This window comes from Tetrao urogallus (assembly GCF_951394365.1).
Source record: "Tetrao urogallus genome assembly, chromosome: Z".
NCBI classification, from domain to species: domain Eukaryota; kingdom Metazoa; phylum Chordata; class Aves; order Galliformes; family Phasianidae; genus Tetrao; species Tetrao urogallus.
The window spans coordinates 54,205,251-54,228,723 of NC_136816.1; positions in this window are offsets into that span (position 1 = coordinate 54,205,251).

A 23,473-nucleotide genomic window follows, 5' to 3' on the forward strand; every position below is an offset into this window, starting at 1 on the left:
TGGGAACCAGAGGGTAGGTGTCTGCCTTTCAGTGGTGGCAGGAAGGCTGGCACCTTGGGAAGGATTCAGCAGGAGTCCTGGCTGGCCAGCTGTGACAATGCAAATCTGTCCCCTCTGACAAATCTCACTGGAAGCAAAAGGAAATGAGATACATACATAAGTATGCCCATTGAAACAAATTTTGAAGCGCTGTCTTTTCAGACAAAATTCTGTTCTGAATATTGTAAAATGTATGCATTAGACCATTTGTTTTTTAAATAAGCAATGTTATATCACATAAATGAATTATGCAACTTTGAAAACACAAATCTCAAACAAGTTATGACTAACTCTGTCACAGAACCCTAATGCATTACGATTTTGTTTTTTAAAGAATCAGAATCAAATAAACAAGGTTAAAGTTCGTATGTCCAGGATAGGGTTGGAAGGCCATCAACCATCTGGAAGCAAGCATATTATTCTTCAGGAGGCTGTTGGGTTCTAGTACCTCAGAGAAGAACAACATTTACTCTTTCCATTGCCAAATAACCACATCTAGTAAATAACTACATGAGTGCTAGACTCATGGTCTCTGTCTCAAGTTGGATAATATGTGGACTTGGACAGCTGCATTCTGGCTTCTTTTTGGACTAAGTAGTTGGGTCTCCTTTCAGCAGATACCAAGACATGTTTCTGAGGGGTGAATAAACAAGGGTGTACACAGTGATCTCATCCAAATATACAGCTGGGATAAAGCCAGAGTACATACCTGGACCTGGGAACTAGGAACTGCTGTCAGCTCCCACAGAGCTTTAATATCACAATTACACACATATATATATACATATGCATACGTCACAAAGCTTTTAAGTTTTACAGATTTTCTTCATTGACCTCTTGCAGGGTTCTGTACGCGTCTCAGTGTTACAAAGCAGATGTTGACAGAATCGGTCATTCTGACATCCTAGAAAACTGTGTAATTATTAGATCTGTCTCTCATAAATGAAAAATAAATCCAGAGTCCTGCAGTGTTACATCTATAGATGCTAAATGTCTTCAGATCATTTTGGTACAAACTAGAACAGACAGAGACCATGAAGCCAGGTCATATTCCATATCAGGTTTCTCATACATGCCTTGCTCATGCTTAAATGTATATACTTTGGCGTTGTTTCTATAGAAAGAAGCCAAACGGGTGTCACAAATGTTATATGCACGTACAAATTTGTGTAAGAAATTTCAATGCAATGTACTTAAAAATCATAATCTTTTGCATATTTACCAAGAACATCCAGATGCGGCACAAAAGTCAAGAAAATAAAGGAGGAAGAAGAAGCGGAAAAGAAAAACAAGGTGTATCTTCTGAAATTCCCACATATATTGACCATTCCTTGTTGTTACCTTATTTCTTTAGTACTAGGTCACCTCTTCACCTAGATTACCCATGCACATTGGAAGGCCACACTCCGGAGTCTCAAGATGAACATTTTTTTCCTAACTGTTCAAACAGATGTCAAGGCCCTTCCTTCTTGGCAATATCTATTTTTGATCTATCATTCCTTGTGCATGATCAAACTTTGGTAAAATTGTACTGAACCACAGAGTTAACTTTAGGTACATCCCTGAAAGGAACAGAATGTATCTACAGCTGTGTCCGCTTGTGTCATGAAAGGGCTGAGAATCAAAACCAAAGTACAAAAGATGAACACATAATCAGGCTCAAGTTGTGTTGCTTCTCATTTCAGCAGGATTGCTTGGCAAGAATATGAAAATTCCTGTTAGCGTTTCACAACTTCAAGGGACCCTAGGGGCAGATCTGTGCCGGGTGGGAGTAAACTGACTCAAGTGTTAACAGACAATGCTTTACACTTTAAATCACAGCCTAATCCCCTAAGCAATCACAGATAAAGGCTGGAGGTTGCAGCAGTATCAAAGCATTATTTTTAACATCACTAACACTACAAATGATTAAGAAAAAACAAAGAATGAGGGCTCACAGTTGTCATGCTGTTTCTTACTGAAAACCACATAGCATCTCAGTGCTAAAAGGTGATCTAAAAGCTAAAAGCTCATCTCAGTGCTAAAAGGTGATCTCGGCAAAGGAACCTTGCAACCTCGCATTTATGGCAACCCCTTCCTCAAATGAAGGATAATTGCACATCCAATCTACCTGAAACAAACAGTACTGAATCCAGAGATAGTTTACCTATTTTTCAGCAGTGCTTTTTTTAACAAGTTATCTCTATGACAAACAGATCAGAAAACATTCTGCAAAACAGTATTTCTAACCAATCACAGTAAAGTTTCTCCTATTTGCATGTAACAAGCACAGAATGCAAAAAAATTAAAAAAATTTTTAAAAAATTGACTGCTTTCAGCATGTTGCCATTCATATTCTGAGAAACATACAGCACTAAATTGTCTGTTTCTTCCAAATATGCCCTACAATTGCATCCACAGAAATCTAGAAATTATCATCCAAACCTTGCCAGCTTCTATTCTCTTACAGTAATAACAGTTTTCTGGCAAGGGCTTCTTAGTCAAACTTACTTACAGACAAACACAACAGGAATTCTCTGCTCAAAGTTGTTATTTTTTACATAGATCCTTTTCCACTGAGGTTCATATAATTTTGCGCTACTTTCTTCAATATGAGCAGATGAACTAATAACAGTGCTTTGACAAACACAATTTGCAGATTTTGTGATGTATGGACATGACTGACTTGATAACAGAGAGACTTCTGGCCAGTTCAGAGCTCAGTTCTGCAGTGAGGTTTTATTTTTGTATTTCTGCATCTGTGTATGCAGAATCTGAAGGCTTTTTCCTATTTGGTTTTAAAACATTTGAAAGTAAGTGTCGTGCATAAAAAAGACTATGTAGAAGGGAAGAGGAGTGGCCTTTCTAGTTTAAGCTGAAACGATATACTTTTTACCATAACTCTATGGATTTTTTGAGTTATTACTATAAGTGTTGCTCATTTCATCAGCTTTGTGGGAATAAATGGTGCTGTTATTTTTCTGTGATATGGCATCTTGTATAATTCATTGTACCTACCATAAGCTTCAGAGACTGGAAACATATCTGTGGCAAGGGAAATACTAAAAATTTTAGGCTATTTTTTTAGCGTGCAGGTCTCACGATTTTCCTTTTTGTCTACCAAAATCATTTAGCTAAGTAATTTGTATGTTTTGACAGGGCTAGTGAGAAAGCATTGTAACTGGAAGAGGGTAGAATGGCTCTATTTCACAATATATTTCAAGATTTGTTACAATAAGCCTACATTTCTAGAAACAAAAGGAATATCTACCCAATTTACTACACAGACTGTCCTTAGTGTTTGCACTTGTCCTCACACATGAAATACCTGTAGTCCTGCAGTTTAATAAAAGAATTGAAGGACCATGTCAAGGTAAATCGGTGAGGATTACTGGTTCAGGCTTTGGTTCACTGCAGGCTTAGCAGAAACATGGTGTTGGGTGTACCTTCTGTAGGGAAGTAATCTCTTTTTCCATAAGGAGCTTTTAAACTGTCAAAAATGTGAAATGAGCAATCAAAATGCTAAGTTATTCAATATTTTTCAGGAAAAGGAATGTAAAGAATATGTAGAAACCACTTTTCAGACATCGCAATTGCTAGACTGCTTACTCCCTTGTGGGGCATTACTAGTTGTCCTTAAATCCAAAGAACAATGACAAATGTGTTACTGTTTGGCTTCCCTCAAAATTTGAAGCCAACACCAAGGCATAGCTGGGCCATGCAGATTCAGCACCATCTCTAACAAGGGCTTAATTTTACTTTGTGAGATTACATAGAACAGCAGAGGTGAATAAACACTTGTCCAGTCTTCCTGCTTCAGGCGGACAGACATATGTGGCTCTTTCTTTTCCAGGTACATTACCTCTCCGTGCAGTACTTCATTTCTTCTGAAGTGAAACCCAGATAGGTGAAATAACATCACTGTGGAAAATGAAGTATAAGCCACATGTTGCGTATCTGTAATACATTTATATATCTGCAATCAGAAATTGTTCCAGAAGCATTGTGAAATGTGCATTTATGTTTGCCTATTGAATCATGCAGTGGTAGAAATGGTGGTACAGTATTCAGTTTTCAGCAGAAATAAAACATTGTGATGTATAGTTCCTGTGTTAGCCATTTGAATTCTTAAGTAAAGTGTGATCAATAATGATTCTGCTTCCTTGCTTTATATATGGCAGGCTGAATTATACATGCAGTGGGTAGTAGCTATAGTTCACACTTACAAATTACCTATGTCCCATGGTGTGCAAGAGCAACCTTAGTTTTTTACAAGACAAAGAGGCACATAGCAACTATTGACAACAAAATACTTTTTTTTTTTATGAATTTGCTGCTTGAGTAAGTGGCAGGCAGCTTTTTCAAAGCAAGTGTTAAGTATGTGCCATAAAAATGGAGGCTTGGCACTGAGCAGAGCAGGACAATGTGTAATGAGCTTACCTGAAAAAGGCATTGCATCTCACTTTTGGATGTAATCTTTCTACCCAAGCCCTGTTTCCTCCACCTCTCTCACGTGAACCTGACTGGAATTTTAACACTAGCCTGCATCTCCTGAAGTGTCGAATTTGTCTGAGACAAATTTTCCTGCCTTATTTAATGTAAAGATTGGTGGCTCAGGTTTTCATAAAATGCAGTTATTGTAGTTTTCTTTCCAAATGCAGCCACAGAACCTCTTCTTTCCCCCAGTCTTTTGATTAACAGCTGGGAAACTAAAGCATTTGTTCAGATAGCAAGAAAATAAGGTTGCTACCTCAGTCAGATAGAAGACAAATGTAGGTATCCCATGAGTATCTCCTCTTGCCTGCTGCCAACAGAGCCTACCACACCACCACAGCTCATACCATGCTGTTATCCATTGAGGACTTCAAGAACCATGAGGAGAGCGAGGAAGAGAAAGAAGCTGCCGAGACAAGGACAACACAGCCTTTGGCCACTCTATTGGCCATTACATCATAATGTCCCTGGTGCAACATAGGTACATATCAAGAAGTAGTTTACAAGTTTCTCCTTTCCATGACAAGTATCCTAGACAGCTTTATTGTGTAGCAACAGACTTTTAAGAGAAGAGAGTTCTCCTGAGTAACAAAAACAGTAGATCTTGTATGCTTCCAAAAAAACAGGTTAGAAAGAGAAAAATGAGTCCTATTTGACTTATTCTTGAGGGAGGGTTTAGGCGTTAGATCTCAAAGGAGTATTTTCCTGCTTGCCACCTCAAAATCTGAAGAAGAGACAGTGAAAATATATCTGGTTGTCATCCAGTACTGTTCTATTGATTGAATTCCCATTATATGTAGGAGAAGTTTATGGTAAGTGCTTTACTTTCCTAAGCACTGTATAGGGAAGAAACACATCTAAACCAGAAGAGCATAGATACATGTTTTGGTGGAATACAGATTGCACAGCAGTGCAAAATATTTCAGATGTGTATTTTTCTTTCACCAGAAACTTGTCAGTACCTTTCCAGCATCTTCCTTTGAAACTACAGTGGTATTGTAAGACAAAGAGGTAGGACAATTTAACACCTATCTTTGAAATCTCAACATCTTTGGCACTAGTCCAGGATAAATATGTGACCCTTTATTCTTTGACAGCACTGTTCAAACACTGAATTAATGTCTTCTAAATGAGTTAGATTGCTTCCATCCAAACAGGTACGTAGCCATGATCCATAGGATATGCAGCAAATGGTACAAGTCAATCAACCAGCTTGTTTAACTTGAATCTCTAAACTGACGTTTCTCTTTATATCTCCATTTCACTTTTGGAATTACAAGCAAAAGTGCTGGTTCTGATTGATAGCATTGGCCACAAGGAAATAAACTGAGATCACCATTTGTTTAACATAGTCATCAGAATCCATCTCTGTCATGTTTTGCAGTAAAGTAAATGAAGAATCATGTGGCCACATCTTGCATATCCAGAATTCTCTCATCAAACAGTTGGACTGAAAGCTCACCTGATCAGGTTGTGCTTGTACAGGATCTTAAGAAGGAGTGCTAGAATCTGGAACTTTGTCAGCTCAGTTCCGTACATGTTTATGCAAGCATACACACACTGCTGCCACAGTGTGCCTCTGGGTTGGCTACAGCATCCATCGACCATGGAGGCACATTGGGATCATGCCAGCAGCAATTCAGGAGTGCGTGGGCAAGGACAGGTGGAATCTCCAATGGAATGTGCAAGTACAATACTGCTCTGGTGACTGCTAAGAGATTGTGAGGGTCTACATTTTCTCCACGGCCTTCTATGAACATCAGTTTGATAGCGTGTACAACCCTTTGGAAACAGAGTGAAATTCGCCTTACATAGTGCCTTTGCCTTGGGCTTAAAATGCAGTTGATTGCAATGTTTGCATGTCCTGTGTAATAAAAAAGGATGAAACCTTTTGTGAACATGCTCACCTTATGTATGATAACAACAAATTGTTGTTAACTGATATCAGTTGTTTTCTGATTACAGTTAAATAACTGTGGACTAGGAAACAATTGATGGCAGAATGCTGAACAGGGAAATACTAGGTATTTCTGGACTGGGGAATCCTAAAAACATTATGAAAGCAGCTACCATTTGTAGCCAGGAGGAAGAAAGTGTGTGTTTGTTGTCTTATTCAGAACAGAAGCATCATCTACCCTTCAGCAAGCTCCTACTACAGAAAAGGTTTATTGAATTATTTACAGTCAAACTGAGAGTAAGGTGAACTGACTTTATATGCGTAAATAACCACGACTAAAACACCAGTTGTGTACATCTCTCCTATACCAACGTAATCTCTACAACTCAAATAGCTTGGACCAACTGCAGTCAGTATCTCACATAGGGGAGGGATCTCTAAAAAATCCTTGAGAAAGTTGCTGGATACTAAGCCGTGGTAACTAGAGACACATATTAAAAAGAGACACATTAAAAATATCTGGGAAAGGGCCAAAGACTGACAGATTCAGAGGCAAATCCCTCTTGCAAATTTCTGCCTATTACTGATCAGCTTCCACATTTTAAGTATCAGGCTGCAATTAGAGGTGAGACAAATTCCCAGATGCACGTGTCCTACTCCCTCCTTCCCCTTCACCACTCCAGGCACACAAACAAACCAATGGTACCCACTAACAAAGCAGCAGCTTTTTAGGAAGCAATGAAAAGTAACAGCAAAATTAACCATATCCTGTTCACTCCCCTCTAGCAATGTTTTTGGGGAAGGGGACAGGACATGTTATCTACCACTGTCTGAGGTCTGATCATAAAACACATATTCCGTTTTATTAGTAGTAGTCTGTTTACTGTGTGCTAAAGAATTACTTCAGTTGCTGACTTGACAGGAAATGCAGACAGGAGAATCAGAAATCAGTAAACAGACAGGAGAAACAGGAATCAGGCAATCAGTAAACATCCAGGACTTTGGTGTAACACATGTTGATTCTGCTACACTACCCAAACCGGTTTAACTCAGACTCAGAAGCCACAGCAGAGCAACATTCCACCGTACTATTAACGGATGCTGTCAAAAGGTCAACTGGGCAGACACAAGTAGGTGAGATAAAACACCAGGCAGTTTATAGGGAAATTAAAATATACCAGTATTGACTAACAATAAATGAACAATTATTAAATTAATTCAGTAAGCCGGTTCTCTGTTAGTCTTTGTTGTCTTATTAAAATTAAGTCATAATTAAGTTGTTTGCGGCTCCCGTGTGAGTGGATAGAAGCCTGTGATGCACATACCTGGAGGAGTCAGATCTGCTGGGGCACATGTGGCTGATTCACAGCGTTTTGTGATCCAGAGCAATCCAGAAGATTAGACAAAAGGTCAAGGTGCAGACCGCCTTATGCCACAATTAAGGGCACCCATTTTCATTTCATGCTCAAAGGGATGCCTCTCAAAGCAAAAAATCTCAGACCTTGTTGCTCGCAGGCGTTGCTACAGAGTTTCTTACATGCCATTGTATTGAAGCCAGGTCCTCTGTGAATTTCTGTGGGTGTCTTCTAGCAAAAGCATTAACTCTGTGAGACACTTTACTTAACAAGAATCAAACAGTAAAACACCAGCTCTTCATCTGTGCTGGCACATTTTGTGCTTTTACTTGCAAACAGCTTCATAGAAATTCTTCCTTCTATTTTCTCCCCACTGCTGATCTATATATTTTTTCCCAGATTAACTGCATGAATAATATGCCACCAGTAATGGCATTTAATTTAATAGAAATGGCTTATGAAACCAATTCAAATGCCAGAGCTTAAAAAATAGGTTTTGGTTGTTTCTTTGTTTTTTCGTTTTGTTTTGTTTTTGTTTTTGTTTTTTTTTAATTCTTATTCACTTGCATTATTTAGGGATCAAGTTTTAATTTCCCTGTAATTTATTCTTCATTCAAAATCTTAACTTTTTTTCTCTTCAACTTCACAGTTGATGTCAAAAATCCATTGTGTGACAAGCATATTTTATGATTTTGGAAAAACAAGAAGGGGACTAGGCAAAATTTTAGCATTAACAATAGGGAAAAAGGAGATACAAAGGTGAAAACTAGCAATAGCAACAAGAAGATGCTGAAGGAAATGCCACTTACCAAATATTTGTGTTAGAGGCAGATATAACAGATGTGGATCAGATGTAGTTGGGCAAGTCTGTTTTCCTTAAAATTTAATTTAAAAAACAAAACAAAGCAAAAAAAAAACTTGAATAAAACTTTACTTGAATAAAAGCAGACTGGAGAATTGTACTGAATGTCTCTGATTTCTAATTTCAGTTTTATTTTGCAAAATTTAATGCATGTAATTACCTTAACAGTGGCAAGTGGAGTTGGGAAATTCTTATCCATGTCATATAATTAGCAAGCTGTTATAACCCATATGTTTATAACAGAATTTGCTTCAGAGGATTAGACTTAATTCCCTTGCAAGTTAAATGGAAAAATGAAACCTGGTGTAAACTAATATTCTTTGAGACAAATTTTGGCTTCCGGCTCCATAGCTGGGACTATGAAATCTGCCTGTAGTGTAACAAATTGTCTTGCTTATTTTGCTGTCAGAAAGTTCTCTGCATTCTGAGAGAACGACTGATCAGTTATTAGGAGCTGTTTTGACTTCTTAATCCTTTTCCCCTGATACCTTTCATAATATTTATTTTTCAGAAATAAATCTCATTTTAATTTTTACCACTCTAGTGATGGGCTTTGCCCTGTGCAGCCCTCTTGTTTGGAACTGGAACAATTTTCTGTCTGCTTGCACAAAAGGTCTGAAAATGTTTTATTTTCAGATTTCATTTAATTTCCATGTATCTCCATCCTGCATTTTATGAGTGCTCTAAAACAACTCTCTGAACATTTAACAAATACCAGCTATTCAACGTCTTCTCTCCAGCTTGCTTGGCAGTGTAACCTTTCCATTTATTTTCTTTAACTGTATTCCTGACACAGACTGCTAAGTTACAAATGAAGCTTCAGTTATAGCTGGCATTCAATGCCACATTTGTCATGGGCATCTTCTAGTTACTTTTAAACAGTTGCAGAATAATGACATTAAGATATTTGCTTTTGCTGGTTGCTAATTTTTCACCCAAAAGCTTTTCTGACAAACCTAGTAGCAATGAGTCTCATTTTTCTCTGCCATACAGTAATGGGTAATGTTCTAATGCATTTCTTCCTACAGCTTTTCCCAGCTGTATTGCATTTTGCCTTTGTTCTATAGGCACAGCTGAGCCTGAGTTACAATTGGCTTAGCTTCGGCCTGCTTTGAGATTATTCTCACATGGCCTGGTTTAATTATTTTCTGATTTTCATTTTATGTCTTTGAACCAGTAGCTCAGCTTATCTAGTTTTTTTCTACCTGAAAATCAAATAAAAGAGCTGAAGATTTTCAAACTGTATGTGGAATTATACAGTTAAGCCATTAAAAACCTAGCTCTTCAACCAACCAAAAAAATTCCCTAACCGGTAATTGTTCTTTCTCATATTCTATATATATTTTGAAATGTACATTTTTATTGAGGGGGGTGGGGGGGGAGGTTGTTTGTTTTATTTTTAACATGAAATTTGGAGTTTTTCCATTCTATATAGTCACTTTCCCCATATGTCATCATATTGCTTTGTTTACTAAATCTGTAATTATGATGCTGTGTAGCTTTCCTCTTATTTTATCTAAACTCTTTATGTGTTGCTTTATCTTGTCTTTGAAGTCAGATTGTTTAGTCTAAGGAATAGAATATGAAGTGATAACAAGGTGCAGGGGATTGTACCTGGCTAGAAATTAAGTGCTTTGTTCCTCTATCACAGTGGATAAGAGTGTGCCCTCTATGTTCCATTTTTCCTTTGGGTTTAGTAATTTTGAGGGAAGATTATGTACAACATGGTTCAGATCTTGGGCAAGTCTTTGAGACTTCTGAAAAAAGTAACACAAATTATTCAGAATAATTTATCAAAAAGATGAAGAGACTTCTAGCTTTTTTTTTTTTTTTTTTTTTTTTTTTTAAATCATTAGCCAATATAAACAATACTCTTTTTGTTTCTTTCGTAGAAAAAAAACCCAAGTTTATAGAATCACAGAATTGTAGGGGTTGGAAGGGACCTCCAGAGATCAAGTCCAACCCCCCCCTGCCAAAGCAGGTTCCCTACAGCAGGTCGCACAGGTAGGCATCCAGGCAGGTCTTGAACATCTCCAGAGAAGGAGACTCCACCACCTCCCTGGGCAGCCTGTTCCAGTGCTCCGTCACCTCACTGTAAAGAAGTTCTTGCTCACATTTGTGCGGAACTTCCTGTGCTGCAGTTTCCAGCCGTTTCCCCTTGTCCTGTCTCCACTCACCACTGAAAAGAGTCCGGCCTCGCCATTCTGCCCCCCACAGCTCAGGTATTTATAGACCTGGATCAGGTCCCCTCTCAGTCTTCTTTTCTCAAGGCTGAACAGACCCAGTTCACTCAGCCTTTCCTCATAGGAGAGATGCTCCAGGCCCTTCACCATCTTCGTGGCCCTCCGCTGGACTCTTTCCAAGAGATCCCTGTCTTTTTTGTACTGGGGAGCCCAGAACTGGACACAGTACTCCAGATGAGGCCTTACCAGGGCAGAGTAGAGGGGGAGGATCACCTCCCTCGACCTGCTGGCCACGCTCTTTTTAATGCACCCCAGGATGCCATTGGCCCTCTTGGCCACAAGGGCACACTGCTGGCTCATGGCCAACCTGTCGTCCACCAGGACACCCAGGTCCCTTTCCGCAGAGCTCCCCTTCAGCAGGTCCTCTCCCAACCTGTATTGATGCATGCAATTATTCCTCCCTAGATGTGAGACTCTACACTTGCTTTTGTTAAACCTCATCTGGTTTTTTTCTGCCCAGCTTTCCAGTCTGTCCAGGTCTCAGCCTTCAGGCGTGTCAGCCAATCCTCTCAACTTCGTGTTATCAGCAAACTTGCTGAGGGTGGCCACTATCCCCTCATCAAGGTCATTGATGAAGACATTGAAGACCAGACCCAGCACCAACCCCTGAGGTTGGTTTAGACAAGTTAATAAAGTTTAGACAAGTTAAGAAAGCCTTCCTATGTCTTGAGGGTTTTGTTAAAATGGGACCAGAGAGCAATCGTGAGCCTTAAAAAGCAACAGAATAACAAACTTCCTCATTTTTAGAAACACACTGTTATATTTCTTGTTTGCATGTAGTCTTCAAACCAATAAGCCAAGTTTTAAACCACCTTTAGGTAGCAGCATAGAGAAATATACCTAACCACATCTTACTGATACACTACCACCCAACAGCAGTGAAAGAAAAAAAATATCTTCGCAAAAGCAGTATCAACGACCAAATTTTCCCAGGAGCTGTATGAAACTTTCAGAAGTCTGCTCCCTAGGACACTGGATCTCTTCTCCTTTAACATCTAGTCATGTCATTTCTTTGCCTCAGTGAACAGCAGGAACATTTCAAAGGAGGCCACCTGTCTACCAAATCAGTCCTGACGCAAACTGCAGTATCTGAACTGAAACTGAAGGAAAGTCCATCAAACAAAACAAATAGGTACACATAAAAATGGCACCTCATGCAAGGCTGCAAACAAAGCTGTAACTTGTGATAGCTGCAGGTAGGAAAATAGCAATAACAGCAGGGAGCTTTGAGGGACCTTCTGGAGGTACCATGAAAAATCACCTGTCTACAAAAATTACAGCAAAATAGCATGCTGTTGAGTTTCAGCAAGATTTCTATGCAGATGGGGATTTACTTTTTCTGCACCTGCTGTCAGTAAGCATTAGACCATAAACATCAGCAAACATTGATTAAGCGTATTGCTGAAATGAATCATTAGGCAAAGAAACAAAGAAAGTATGTAGGAAACCGTAGATCATGAAAGACAAATGACTTATCTTACATCATTTTAAGGCAGAACAGAGTAATTCCTACTTAAGAGTTCAATGGAAATCAAATCCAATTGTGTTGAATTTTCTGTAGGTTCTTGTTTTAATAAATTCTACCCAACATTTTTGTTCAAAAACTCTCAAAGTCCAGTAGTCTTCAACCACAGCAAATCTATGGAAGTCAGATTATGGTTGGATGCATGAAGAGGTACTTCCTGTACTGCAGCTCTTTGGAGAAATAATTTTAAAATGCACTTACCTGTTAGGAGGGTCTGGAAGTATAGCACAGTAAATAGGAGCAGAAGTTGACTTCTTACCCAAAATTCACCTTGGAAGTGTTTTGGCACAATACAAGCATCAGAGTACAACTGTTCGCTCCCCTCTCATTGTGGAGCATAAGCAGCCAGAACATGGTCAGCAATATTTAAAGCAATGTGGTGGAAAGAAAGATCAGCATGGAAAACCTGAGCAATTTCTTTTTCCTGGTAGAACAGACTTACTGAAAATTAGATGTCAAATATCCAGTGAGCATTTTCTCTCTGGCATCACAAAAAAAAAAAAAAAAAAAAAAAAAAGGTTGCAATTTTAGTGGGTCATTTTTTGCATGATTTCATCCATGTTCGAGGCACTATAGGTAAAGGTTACCTGTAACATATTTAAACTCTTGTTTCTGCATGTTAATAATGTACTACATGAGGATTTCGTTATGTGGACACAGTTACAAATAAATTTTGATTAATAATAAAACTGTTAACATATTACTTTAATAAATAGCATATGTTTCATATAAGACCTAATTGCTGAATGCCTGTGTGTCTCCAGATAATCCTGAGGTTAATGGAGTTTAAAAGGATTGGACCCACTCTGTTTCCTGAGGATGGAGATTCTGACTGCAATGAAGAAGTTTTTATGAAAGCACGTCCCACAGTGATGCCCACATTAGCTGTGCATCACAGGCAGACAGTTTAATTGAACACAAACTCTTTCGCATGCTGGAAAAGGTGCTTTGAATACCATACTACCTGATAACCATCCACAGTCATTGTAAGGCTTAATCAGCCTGGGAGAATGAAGTAGCGATCCATGGCTATGTGCCTGACTTAGGAGGGAGTGATCACCGACTTCTCTTCAGGCTGAGCTTTAAAGGATCTTCACAGGTAACTCTAAGCAGTATTCTTCCATCTCAGCTCATCCCTAACAGAAAAGTTATAATGCTGGAAATTCTTTTAGCTCCTCACAGCAGATTCCTCCTAGCCCACGTATAAATGCTGGAGCATGTTTAACCTTAAAGAAAGTCAGCTGGAAAGTTCTAGGAAGGAAAACTGCACGTGTAGAGAGTTTATATTAAAATGGAAAGAACAAAAGAAGCTGTATTCTGACTTGTAAGCCTTATTATGTACTGGTGAAATGTGTAACTTTTAAATCACATTTTTTATTCCCCACAAAGCTGACTAATGTACTATGGCTCTTCATAAAATAAAAGATAGCATCTTAGCTGAGTGTTTTGATTTGCAATATTTTAATGTCTTTTCACACTACATACTGAATGCAAAGCTTTCCTATTGCCAATGTTTCAGTTCTTTATTCCCATATACAGACACATTTTATATACCAGTCACTTTGCTATTCAGCTTTGTTTGCAGAAAGAGGAAAGAGCAGTAATATTTAGCATAGTAATTATCCTTTTAGCCAGGCAATTTTTCTCATGAAAATAGGATATCAAGCATCCAGTGCAATCCAGTAACTAGAGCACCTAGCCTCACTAGAGTTACTCAGGCTAAATACCATTTGATAAGGTTTTAAGTGAAAATTAATAATATACATTGATGCACTGAAATTGATTTTATTTTAATTCACCTAGCTCAGATCTAAGAATATATTCTGCTTTTCTGTTTGCATTGTGAAAGCTTTGATAGGCAATATTTTGAAGTGTCAGTAACTGGATACTATTAATGAGAATACATTACCTCTGTGCTCAAATGACAGGCATTCATTTCAGTGCTTATAATTAATATCAGGTGCTCTGATGCTTAGGAACTTAACCATCAAGTTATCTGAAAGCAAAGTAAATTGGATTTCTTCTGGTTTCATTTTTATTTTATTTTTTTTCTTTTTTCTGTTTTGTTTTCATTTGTTTGTTTTTCCTTTTCTGTCAGTGTGAAGAGGTAGGCTTTTATTTATTTCTAAATCTAGGATAAAATAAATACCGATGTGCCAGCAGCCAGAAGTAAGGAGACAGTGTCCAGCCAACACTTTAAAATGTGTATTTTGAAAAGAAAAGCAGAGGCCCTTTTAAGAACTATTCCTAAATAACCAGAGGGAAGTTTCGATGTGCACAGGACAGGACTAGCTATTCCTGGAAGAAAGACACAATACACAAATAACATCCCCTACCCAAAAGTGGCCCCTGCAAACTTTGACAGCACCTGCAAACTTATCACAGCCAAGACAAGCCGATTAATTCCGATAGCAAGAGACTTTCACATACTGGCAGGGACTATTTACCAAGCGCTGCTGTGCACCAGGTTTGAAATGATAAGCCTCATGTCAAGGGCTGCAACTTTCATGCTGTGCTGAGAGCTGAGGGTGCTCCTGGGTTGAGCAAGGAGGGAGGGGAGCCTGCAGGCCTCAGCTCCAGGGGGTGCCACAGGGACAGGCAGATGATGCTCACAGTACAGACACGGCCCTACCGTACCCAAAAGGACACACAGCTTACACCCTCTGAAAGGAATCTAGCCTTACACTTACCACAGAGCTGCCACTTGCTTGCAAACTGAGAAGCACAGCAGGCTTTCAGAGAACTCCCTTCTCCCAGGCAGCCCTGTGTGCTGTGCATTTGCAGTACAGCCTGGTCTGTGGCCATGTAACAGCAAGAAAGCTGCTGTCCTGCAACGGGGGAGAAAAGAAGCTGGAGAGTTTCTGGAAAGCACTTGAGACACCTAGTGACACAGAGCCTGGAGAATGCAGTGGTGTCTGAGAAAAAGAAATTTTGACACCAGATTCACCATTAGTATTGTCAGCTGAAATTCTTTGGTTTATATATAGAGATCACAGTTAATGAATTCTGTATTTCATCACATTTTACTGTTTTAAAATATGAAAAATACAAGAGAAGTGTTAACCAAAAAATGCACTAGAAAGCGAACACAAAAGAAAGGCAGTGGGAATGGGAGGAAAGGGAAGAGAAAAATCAAAGCTGTATACAGACACTTGCACTTTTACAGTCCAGCTCTGGAAGCTGGGGAGGAAAAGAGGACTTAGGCCTTAAAGATATAAATCCAAGTGAGAACAGGAAGGAAGCTTTAACAAGGAAAGAAAGGAGAGAGAGAAAGCAAATCTCAACAGCCCTAAAGGGAGCTATTGCTAACGAAGAGACAGAGGAGATGTCTGCATGGAAGCTGATTTAGAGAAGGTCAGCCCTAACAGTCAGAGGTCAAGCTGCCTATATCCTAAGCTGTGCCACTGGCGCAGCTAGGAAGGATCTTGGTCTTTAAATCTGTTATGTATATACTTTTAAATGCTTATTTTTTGTTAACTGTGTTTGCAATCCAATAAAACAACAGACAAGACAAAATAAGTGTATAAGTACATCATACTGTAATCCAAAGAAAGATTATGGGCTATCTGGCACTGTTACTGGTTATACTGGTTACTGGTTATACCAGTTATGTCACATTGTCTCAGTCCCTAAAAGTTTTCACCAATGACCAGAGGTGTCTCATAATTTAGGATTAGGTGTCCATAAACTTAGGATTTTCTAGTTTGCAATGCACCCCCCAGATCTGGATTTGCTAGCTAGAAACACTTCTATAACCAGGTGGGGCAGGATTGGTGTCTCACTCCTGACCAAAGATTCCTCTTCTTCATCTCTCTGAGCTTCCCTTTTGTAAAACCGGGACATGGAAACTGAAAATCTTGAAACCTGAAATCTTTCCTGACATTTAAGAGCTGCAAAGCTCAGTTTCGCAGACACGAAAAGACACAAATCTCTCTTTTCCAGCCCTGAAAATTTCAAAAAGACAGAAGAAAAACAACTATTACACAGTTAGATGTAACCACTATGATGTAAGTCATATGCTGCATGCTCAGACTCTCAAGCAGTTCAGGTGTGAAGGACTGAATAGAGGCTGAAGTGTTCCAGAGTGTCAAGCTTGGGACAGCTTTCACAGAAAGCTCAGAGTTTGCTTTTCTGAGCCTTGTCACACTCTACATCTCACCAGCAGCAAGTTCAGTGTACTGCATGCATGACTTAAAAATGCTAGGTCTTTCCTATTAATATCTTGTCTTGGAAAGTCATTGGTTGTGCATGACACATAATGAGTTGGAGAAGACGTGTTTGTTAGAAGTGCTTGGTATGGATGGACGCAGAGGCAGATGGGATAACTGACACACTCTATTGTGCTGCTGCCAAAACACAGCATGAGTATGACTGGTCTTGGTCTGCATGCAGGCTGCGTGAAAATGAACTCAGAAGCCCATTGGGAAGGTTATGGCAGAGCATAGCTTGGCTTTGCTATGGCCGGGAGATGATAGGAATGCTTAGGGACAGTAAATGGAGAAAACAGAAAATGCTGTTAGCAAAATTCTATTTCTCTAGGCTTCTCTTTCCTCATTATTGCATTCTGTTGAGATGCCATCTGCCTCAAAGCTGGAGTTCTTCAGTCCAGAGGGACCAGAGAAACTCCCATGTTGTGAGAAGCAGCATGTGCCAGAGCGGCCAACCATGGCTCCTTCCCTGCACAGCAGCTGAACCAGCAGGCTGCGGAGGCTTTTGATGCTCCCCATGCAAACATGGACTGGTGCCATGCCAAGACCAAAAATTTCTGTGGAGCCACCAAGAGGCAGGTGAGCAGCATCAGTGCTCTTCTTTACACTGGACCAAGAGCAAAAGGACTGCATATACGCCCCCCTAGCCATCCACTCAAAGCAAACTTCCTCCATTTTTATGCTGCTTGCTCAGCATTTGCAAATGTTACAAATGATTTTTTTCACTGTCAAACTGCTTGTGTGGAAGCCTCTCACTGGTCTTATTGTTGAGCATTTCTATATCTACAGATCTGCTGTTCTCTCTTTTAAAAATCCTGTATATCCCTCATCAGACATCTCCCATACTGGCAGACCATGACTACTTTGCACTCCTTTCCTTCTGGCACAAACAGACTGAAGGAGCCAATATTGTACACATGCAGTAGTATGGTGCAAATTTGAAGTTTGGAAAGATCTCACAAATGTGACTTTGTTGCGTAACATTTATTTTGTACATCTGTTCCCTCAAGACATGTACCAGCTCTGACAGACCCTCCGCTGCAGTTTTGTATGCACTGTTCTATGTAACATTAATGAAAGCTTATGAGGCTTGTTAGGCAAACACAGCATAGCCCAGCAGGCTGTGGCACTCTGCCAGCAGTGCCCTACCCCCCCAAATCGTGACAAGCAATTTAAAGCAATGTGAAGAGTTATGCTAAGTATATCTCCAAAATAATGCATTGCACTTCAAAGAAGCTGCTCTTCCCCACCGCCCCCATCCACCTCCTGAGAAGTAGAAAGTGCTGAGGAGCAGACTGTGCAGATTTGGATGCAGTTGCACAGGAGACGTGCACTGTGCTCTTTCACCCAGCAACTCCTGTAGTGCTGTCTTTAAATTTTTAATAAAAGCCATGCTGAAGGTATGTGCTTCCCCTTTTATGAATGTAAAATATATTTATCATTCATAGTGGAAGCAGATAGATAGATTATGGATGCACATCTGCTGATTTTCCAAATGGTAGACTGGAAGACATGAAGACATTTCATATAATTCCTGCCTGGAGAGACAGAAAAGCCAGAAAAACTCTTTTCCTGCTAGTGGTGATTGCCCTGAAGTTTATCCTCTTCTCCTAAAGACACAGGATCCAAGCATAGTCTGGTGTTTTGTATATTCTTTTAAACTATAGAAAAAGGTGAATAAAACAATATTAAGTCAGAATAGAGCATTTTAATGTACAGTTTACCCAGGTGTAATTGATTGCAGAAAGGCCAGGTAAATATATGTGATTCTCAGTGTTTTCATCAGGTGAAATTACAAGGGCATGAACATGAAGCAACACCATATGCTGATAAGCTTTTGTTTCTTCATTCAGAGCCAGAAATGCATAGTATCTATTAGGAGACCATTTTAGTATTTGTTTTCAGATAAATAAGAATTTCAGAAGGTTGCAGAAGAGCTCTAGTTATCAGCTTAATTTGCTCTTCCAAATTTGTAAAGTTTCTGATTGATAAAAATTTGGAACAACTGATAAAAGTTTCAGTAATTTCAATTTGTGAACAACAAAATGCAAAAGCAGCCTCTCATTTTGTCTTGTATGTTTTCTGAGATCCCTGCAGAAGCCAGGATTGAAATACTGTCTGGACAGCAAACAAAGCTGTCCAGCCAGTTTTAGCTGAATTAAAGCAAACATACAAGTAGAAAATTTTCTAGTCTGCAGGAGGAGATGCTTTTAAAAATGTTGTAATGTATGCACACATCCAGCTGAATTATCTGTACTTGCACAACAACACATAAGCACACATAGTCTTGGAATAGATCGAGTTCTGATGAATTCAGAGATTTCTGTTCAAACAGGAAAAATGGCTGAGCTGATAACTTTCTGTAACTTATATAACAAGTAGTTTTGCCTGAAAATGCTATATATTTAATTCTAAGTGCAAAGCAACAATAATGAGATTTAGTAAATCTAGAAGACTGAAAAATCACCTTCCCATTGGAGACTTGCTTGTGGATTAAATCTTGTTTTGGGGAATATACTTGGGTTAGTTTTCTGATTGCTTATAGACTCTTGGAAAAATTTGATTAACTTTTTGTGATGACAAATTTTACTAATTTTATTTTGTCCAGTTGACTGTGTGCATCCCACAGTGATTTCATCAGCTCTCTCCCCATGCCAGCCTTTATGAAGGCTTGCCAAAAACCCCTTTCATTTCCCTTTGTCCCCAACCTTTTTTTTCTCCCTTTTTTGTGTACCCCCTCTTCTGACAATAAAACAAATTTTTCGACTTAAAACATTCTAAAAAAGACCTCAACAATCAATCATATCATTCTGTATCCTTAAATCTCTTCTTACTCTGTCTTCTTCACAGTGCAGGCTCAGTGAGATGCTGATTATGTTTCACCAGGAAGCGTTACTCTGTGAGGTGATGCTACAGATACAACCAACAACATGTTTTTGCTGGAGTTAGGGCCAAATCTGGGCCTTGTTCTACTTAAGATACTGAGTAATAAAAAAACTCAAAGTAGATAAACAGATCCAGGTAGACTAGCATGGGGAATATTTTATGTATCATAGACCTGACTATCTATGGCTAATTACCAGAATGGGATTTAAAGTATGCAGATGTAAATTGAGTGTACAAAAATCCATCTGGAGTTCACTATTCACTGGTTTGGATAAATGCAACATTAAAAATCAAAGAAATCCCCAAGCACAATAAATCATAAGTGTTATGCCTAATGTGACAGATAAAAGGATTGTAGAACTCTCTTTGGTATTTTTGTAAGATGCATCCTGTGGAATCCAATTTCAGCATGTATAGAAACTTATTTTTCATACTTCACACTCTTCTTCTTTAAAGATTTTTTTCTCCTTGCCTCTATCCAGGCTAATATTACTAAGTAATAGAGTGGGAATTAATTCTTTCCTGCAGTACAATTTTAATTGGGCTACTTAGAGAATCACAGGATCATAGAATCAGAATCATTTAGGAAAAGACCTACAAGATCAGTGAGCCCCACCATTAACCTAGCATTGCCAAATCTACTAAAGCATGTCTCCGAACTGCTACAATCATAGCAAGTAAGCAACAGCAGCAATACCATAAATTCAAAGTATTTAACCAGTATTCGGTGATAAGAACTGGGTACCTGTTTTAACTCAGTGTTATTGGATATGATAAGCAGAGGTAATTTTAGAAATTAAAATATGGTGAGAAGTGAAAAGAATGACACTTCTGGTGGTTTTTAGTATGAATACTGACACATAACTGCTGGAAAACTCAACAGCTCTTGCAAAAAAAATTAAATGAAGCCAAGGCTGGGGAATCTGCTGAGTTCAAGGACGGAAGTGTAGAGCACGGTCTGAGTGAACTGAGGGAGAATGCAACCTGCAGGTGTTCAAGGCCAGGTTGGATGGGATCCTGGGCAGCCTGATCTACAAACTGGCAGTCCAACGCATGGCAGGGGGTTGGAACTAGATGATCTTTAGATGATCTGCTGCAACTTAAGCTATTCTATCATCCTGTGATTCTATGATAACCTTGCAACAGGGGATAGTGGATGCTTTTCTTAGTTCTCCACTATTGACTTTAATCAAATCTGACATTAAACTTTGTTCAAGAAGTGAATCTGACTGATAAATATATTTTTTATTAGATCTTTTCGTTATGATTTCAAAAAGCACTCGATGTATCTGCCACATATATGAAATAAATTACACATTCTACACTGCTCATTTACCACTAAAATAAGCATTTTACGCCCAGTCAATTATCCTCACAATAGAATGGTACATTTCCAGGAATTTTTCAGGAGCTACTAAGCAACTAGTAAATATGCTTAAGCACAGAATTTATCTTGCAGAAGATGTGGGAAATTCCAGAATTACGGCTGTTCAAAATTATTTTGTTTCCTAAGGCATATATATACTGTTCAATTATCAGTAAGACTCTGTTCCCCACTGGCAATCTGGCATTTCTAGCTTTTGAGTCTGATCCGTAAATCTTGATAGCAATCTTTTCACATATTTGTAATGTAAACATAGAATACACATGAAAAGATTGCACAACACAAAATAAGGCAGGTTAAATACATGACCCAAATAATAGCAATAATAGCAGGCTTTCAGTTTCAAAATAACAACAGGTTGGTTGCTTATGTTTGCAACCCCAGGGGATGGGGAGCTTGAAAGAGTCTCTAAAACTGTTTTTTCACTACTGCCTTTTCACTACTATGCTGAGACAAATGACTCCAGCTGTGGTATTACTGAGGTCATGTAATCTATGCATTTGTGTATAAGTAACTGAATGAATATTGGAAAGATCTTTCTAGATCCTCCATTCTTTCCATTAAAAAAAAATATATATATTATATACTTAGCACAGTTAATTAGATTTATTCTCATTTAGTCTGGTAATCTAAAATGAGGTCTTCAGTCTTTTATAAGCTTTGGTGCAAGAGAAGATAGACAGCTAAAATGGTTGGACACATCAGTGCACTGACAGCTCTAAAACGTCAAACTGTCTGCAGCTCCAAGGACAGCCAGAATATTCAAGTTATTGTCTACTGAAAACTGCCATCTAAATGTGCAAACTCCCTAAAGTTTAAAAAATCCTATCATATTAATAACTTCTGTAATAATGTTTACATCAAATACATGATCCTAAAAGTACTTCATTTAATTAACAGGAGTTGTTCTGACAGATAATCCTGTATCTTCCACAGATGAACAACATTATTAACCTTACTTAATTTTCACTTTCAGAGTCAGCTCCAACATGTCCCATTCTGTCCTCCATTACTATAGTTCTGTTGATATCTAAAGAGAAACATTTCATTTTTCCAACATTTCCATAACTACTTACTATATCTCCAAATCCTGGGATTCAAAAATATCTCGAGAGATTTTCAGTCAGAAGAAATATTGTGTTAGGTTTGACTTCTTCACCAATTTTCACTGCTACCACACAGGAAAATAAGCATGTTCCATGCTAAAATTAATCAAATCCAGCAATTTTCTGTGAGTAGTGCTTTAGCTTCTTCTTTCAATGCTTCATCAATCACAGATAAATCATGATGGCTGGTGAGGCACCAGAAGACTGACATGGCAGTATGTCGATACACTGAAGTATTGTTGTTGCCTGGTAAATTATCAGCAGCAGGGACTGTTGACTGAGCCACCAATTCCCAGGAAGTTTGGAGCCATTAGGGCACATTACTTTGAAAGTCAGTCAGACTCGGAAGACTAAAAACATTTTAAACATATCAAGTATATAGCATTTATTCTGGGCTGTCCTTGTGCAGGGTCAGAGTGTTTTCATCAATAGGTGCTTCTGGGGAACCATCACTGAATGGACAAGTTACCAGTGTGGTTCCCCAGGGTACCTTTGGCCCTGTAACAAGACACTTTTTAATAAATGAGGTAGGAAAAAAACAAAGTCATTACAGATAACATTTCCAATGGTTGAAAAGACTGATGGAGTGCAACATGAGAGACCAGATCCTTCACCCCATGTAATTTTAATGTCTGGAAGCTGAGCACAGAAAGTGCATTAAATGAAGTTAAATGAAAAGTCACACAATGTTGAAGTAGTGACTGATGATTGGTCACCCCTGTGCCCATTATCACTCCGAAGTGATTTCTTTATGTCATTTTTGTGCTTTAAACAACAACCAGTATTGCAGCATTCCCATAGTTACCGAAGATGTGACTGGCAGAAGACAGGTTTTCTAAGTCTCACTGATTCTGTGAATGGAAGGCTTTGTGCTGAGCTTGGAATACAAGGTTACTCAGCTAGAAAGAACTCAAGCGGTGATTTAGCTGGTGGCTGTCATTAACAGGTCATGCTAAGGCCATGCTAGGAGATATAAGTGCTTGGCCAATCAATTGGAATGTGAAACAATCAGTTTTCAAAGCAAGGGTGATTGTATACAATTTCCCTATAATTTTCCTGTAGTGTCAGTTAATTTAACTTGTTGATGTTGGAGGTGTACAAAGAAGAGATTCTGATCACGTGAACAGTGAACAGGAAAAATATTCTTTGTTTTTCTGTGTAAAAAAAATTGTGTATTCCAACTTTTATTACACATTGCTAAAGAGCAGCAGTATTTCTGCAGGTTAATATATTTGTTTAGGGTTTTTTTAGTTTTTTTTAGTTATTTTAGTTTTTTTTTAGTTTATTTAGTTTTAATGGAGTAAGACCTGCAGAGTCCTGGAATCCTTTAAATTTGGAGTTGGTATTTTTTTACTGGAAGAAACCGTTTCTGTTCCTGCAGGGTAGCACGGATTTAGCTAAGAAAACTGTCATTTCTCCTTACTAGAAAACACAAGCCAATTGTGAACAACTCAGCTGTGTATTCATACCATAAGGCAATTTCTCTGCTCTGCTA